We start from the raw sequence: 5,000 nt of genomic DNA on the forward strand, positions 1-5,000 counted from the left end.
GACAGTAGACATAGCACACTGCCACCTACAGGGATCCGACGGAACTACGCCACCCATGCCGGCAAAACAGTATCGCCATCTGTGAAAATAGGGCGACACCACATGCAATACCGCCATCTATGCGCATCGGACAACACTACGTCCGCACCACAAAACATACCGCCATCTGTAGGTCTCCCGCAACATGACCTCCTCCAACGACGATACCGCCATCTATGCGACGCCAAGCCGATTAAGACAGCGATGGCGCCACAGTGCCCGCCTTTCGACGCCACCCACAAAGCCTGCAGCCTCTGTCGACCATAGCACCCAATCTCCAGTGGCTCTGCCGCACGAAGCCGTGGACCGGCAATGACTCCACCCGCACCCGTTCGTGCACCACCCCAACCGCCACACGCGCACCTCCAGCGGATGAACGGCGGAAGTTTCCCGCACTCGTAAAGTGCAATCCACCCCTATAACTTGCGTTTCATGAAGAGTTATTTCCAATATGCGACATTCCCGCTGTCCCTATACATGAGCCGCGACCTGTACCACTTACGAGCGAGAGACGCGATCGCGTTGCTCACTGTACGGCGTCCGATACCGAGCCATCAGCATGTCGGTCCCCATGCGCGTTGCACTCGCACTCGCAGTCGCAAAAACGTGGGGCAAATATATTACGCGGAAGAGCTATAACAGACCGAGCCCCACTGCATGGGGGGAGTCTTTGTCACTAATGTACACAGATGGAACATTTTGGACTGGAACCAGATTACCCGTACACACGGCGCTGATTAGTAATCAATGCAGAGCCATCAAACTACAGCAAATATACACAACTGTCCGTATACATGCTGAAAGAGTCTGCCCACAATGGGAACCACACGTCAGCCAGACACTCTGATCACGCACCACTCTCTGCTTCTAACAGGCGCACATACAATATGTAAGCACCAGCATGGAACAACATCCAGTGCATCTTCTCCGCCACATTACACAATCCACACTATCACAACCAGACCAGGAGGTCCATGCGGAAAATACAATATCCCAGCCTTTCGACATCCACCATTGCGCAGACCAGGCACCAACACCCACACATGTCCTATACAACGGTGCACCCAACATCACAATAGTACCTCCTGTCACAGCGCACAAACAATGACATGAGTCAAAGACACAGGTCTCACACAAGCATAGAATTGGAGCGCCGCCTCTAATAAGCCAAAGGTGCATCCTGACGTGACAAATCTGATCATGTCACAAGCATTCACTTACTATAATCACTATCAACGAACCTGCCGCCCCCGCCCCCCCCCCCCCTACACCTTTCCTTACAACAACGTGTAACCTAACCTAACCTAACCTAACCTATGTTGTACCTTAACCTAACCTATGTTGTACCTTAACCTAACCTATGTTGTACCTTAACCTAACCTATGTTGTACCTTAACCTAACCTATGTTGTACCTTAACCTAACCTATGTTGTACCTTAACCTAACCTATGTTGTACCTTAACCTAACCTATGTTGTACCTTAACCTAACCTATGTTGTACCTTAACCTAACCTATGTTGTACCTTAACCTAACCTATGTTGTACCTTAACCTAACCTATGTTGTACCTTAACCTAACCTATGTTGTACCTTAACCTAACCTATGTTGTACCTTAACCTAACCCATGTTGTACCTTAACCTAACCCATGTTGTACCTTAACCTAACCCATGTTGTACCTTAACCTAACCCATGTTGTACCTTAACCTAACCCATGTTGTACCTTAACCTAACCCATGTTGTACCTTAACCTAACCCATGTTGTACCTTAACCTAACCCATGTTGTACCTTAACCTAACCCATGTTGTACCTTAACCTAACCCATGTTGTGCCTTAACCTAACCCATGTTGTGCCTTAACCTAACCCATGTTGTGCCTTAACCTAACCCATGTTGTGCCTTAACCTAACCCATGTTGTGCCTTAACCTAACCCATGTTGTGCCTTAACCTAACCCATGTTGTGCCTTAACCTAACCCACGTTGTGCCTTAACCTAACCCACGTTGTGCCTTAACCTAACCCATGTTGTGCCTTAACCTAACCCATGTTGTGCCTTAACCTAACCCATGTTGTGCCTTAACCTAACCCATGTTGTGCCTTAACCTAACCCATGTTGTGCCTTAACCTAACCCATGTTGTGCCTTAACCTAACCCATGTTGTGCCTTAACCTAACCCATGTTGTGCCTTAACCTAACCCACGTTGTGCCTTAACCTAACCCACGTTGTGCCTTAACCTAACACACGTTGTGCCTTAACCTAACCCATGTTGTGCCTTAACCTAACCCATGTTGTGCCTTAACCTAACCCATGTTGTGCCTTAACCTAACCCACGTTGTGCCTTAACCTAACCCACGTTGTGCCTTAACCTAACCCACGTTGTGCCTTAACCTAACCCACGTTGTGCCTTAACCTAACCCACGTTGTGCCTTAACCTAACCCACGTTGTGCCTTAACCTAACCCACGTTGTGCCTTAACCTAACCCACGTTGTCCCCTAAAGTAACCCACGTTGTCCCCTAACGTAACCCACGTTGTCCCCTAACGTAACCCATGTTGTCGCCTAAACCTGCTCTGTAATTGTTATACGACTCGTTCAATTAGTGTAGTGTTGCCCACCCGCAACCCTCGCAATATAGTTCGCTACTCGCACTGCCCGCTCCCCTGTGTATCGCTTCATGTTAAACACCTTGCAAGTCTTGCTGACTTTCCACATGCTCCTGCTGTACACTGTAATGTGGATGGCAGCAGGACGTACATGCCGCCCCTCCCCACGTCCCCACCTTGCCCCCCTGCCTTCGCAAGCTGGTTGGTGAGAAGTTTGCATGTTCAATGCCCTTCGCATGCGACGTACTCAGGCTACGTTGTGGTGCGGCCTGTGTCAACCGTCCGCTAATGTCGTACGCGTAAACCACAATCTGTACTGCACATTCGTCCTTATGTACCGAATGATACATCGTGGCACATGTGTGACCGTACAACGACTGCGCCCAAAAACGGCGGACCATACAGTGCAAATATTGTGCACGCAGCTACGTGTCGTCTCCCTATGAGAGCTGGATTGCAGTGTGGTACGCCATAGAGACGTGTGGGAGGAACGGACGCCGTGGATGGCGATCAGCATGAGCTGTCTGTTGATGTATTCGGACCTAGTCGTCTCTCCTCACACACCGTGATGGCATGGTGCACCGCGTTCCATATCTGCGACATGCTACAGAGGCCGGTTGACAGTCGTTCGAGCAATGGACATCGCATACGTACGGGGGCCACCTTCCACGTATTGTCTAGGCGTGCACATTTTGTTGCGTGTATGTGGGCAGACGTAGTGTGGCGTGACACCTGACACAGGCATGCAATAATCGTTGAAGTTGCAAATGGCGATGGACGCCTGCGTTTTCTGGTGAAGTTACGCAAATGAACAAATGGTAACCTGTTGTGGTGCGGTTGTTCTCGCTAGGGGTGAATCGGTGATGGCGACGATAGGTTGAGGTACGAACCGGTTGTTCCAGCGATACCCACCATGCCGACGAAACTGAACGGCATCTGGGTGTGAAGCGATACGCGGCGGTGGCTGGGTGGGACCGTCCCCGGCCGGTGAGGGGGCGCCTCCCGGCGTGCTGGCCGCGCGGTGCGTGGGCGCACGCGCTACAGCCGGCTGGTGGGGGCGGCCAGTGGCAGGCGCGCCGGCCGACGGACGCGGCAGGCGTCGCAGCTGCGCGCCGGCGCACCCTGCGCGCGGCGCCGTGCGGCCAAAGTAGGTCCTCGCGGGCCCGGTGCGAAGCGCGGTGGACATCTTCAGTGTGCTGGTCCGATTGAGGACTGTGTGCGTTGAGGATGCGCCGCCGCCCGGCGCTCGGCGCCGCGACGCCGTCTGCTGCTCGGTCGCCCCAGCGGTTCTCGCTGGTGGTTTGTATCGCAGCTGTGCGGATGTGTTGGCGCGTGCGCTGTGCTGGGAGAGTTCGCTTCGGCACCCAAGTGGGGCTTTTGTCCTTCTGTGGCGCTGGCGTTGGAGCTGCCGGTCACCGTAGGTGGCGCGTGTTGTCTCCCGCCGGCAATGCCACGACAGCACGCTCCCGGGCCTCTGTCGGCAGCGGCAAGCTCAGTTGGGAGCACGGGTGGTCGCACCGAAAGCGTCTACTCGCCTAACTCCGGGCGATTGCGCCTCTCTCGAACCCGACCAAGTACTTGGGACGGCGCTGCGCGCCGCCGGGACCTGAGAGGGTTTCGAGGTGTATTGTGCAGGGGAGCTCAGCCTCCTCCTGTTTGCAGAATGATTGAGCGGACGCTTGCGTGTTCGCGCGGGCCCCCGGGACACACTCCCGGGCGGCCGGCTGCTCAGCTCTAGTTGACGCAGCTCCCTGGTTGATCCTGCCAGTAGTCATATGCTTGTCTCAAAGATTAAGCCATGCATGTCTCAGTACAAGCCGCATTAAGGTGAAACCGCGAATGGCTCATTAAATCAGTTATGGTTCCTTAGATCGTACCCACGTTACTTGGATAACTGTGGTAATTCTAGAGCTAATACATGCAAACAGAGTCCCGACCAGAGATGGAAGGGACGCTTTTATTAGATCAAAACCAATCGGTCGGCTCGTCCGGTCCGTTTGCCTTGGTGACTCTGAATAACTTTGGGCTGATCGCACGGTCCTCGTACCGGCGACGCATCTTTCAAATGTCTGCCTTATCAACTGTCGATGGTAGGTTCTGCGCCTACCATGGTTGTAACGGGTAACGGGGAATCAGGGTTCGATTCCGGAGAGGGAGCCTGAGAAACGGCTACCACATCCAAGGAAGGCAGCAGGCGCGCAAATTACCCACTCCCGGCACGGGGAGGTAGTGACGAAAAATAACGATACGGGACTCATCCGAGGCCCCGTAATCGGAATGAGTACACTTTAAATCCTTTAACGAGTATCTGTTGGAGGGCAAGTCTGGTGCCAGCAGCCGCGGTAATTCCAGCTCCAAT

The 5,000-nt window shown here is 53.3% G+C and overlaps 1 non-coding gene across 1 annotated transcript in view; it reads left to right on the forward strand.

The window, feature by feature from the left end:
* Positions 1–4,389: 4,389 nt before the first annotated feature.
* LOC124771371 overlaps positions 4,390–5,000 on the forward strand; it is a 1,909-nt gene continuing 1,298 nt past the window's right edge. The window contains exon 1 of the ribosomal RNA XR_007013385.1: positions 4,390–5,000. This exon is cut by the window's right edge and continues 1,298 nt beyond it. This is a non-coding gene — a ribosomal RNA (small subunit ribosomal RNA).

Source organism: Schistocerca piceifrons, unplaced genomic scaffold (genome assembly GCF_021461385.2).
Source record: "Schistocerca piceifrons isolate TAMUIC-IGC-003096 unplaced genomic scaffold, iqSchPice1.1 HiC_scaffold_936, whole genome shotgun sequence".
Classification (NCBI taxonomy): Eukaryota; Metazoa; Arthropoda; class Insecta; order Orthoptera; family Acrididae; genus Schistocerca; species Schistocerca piceifrons.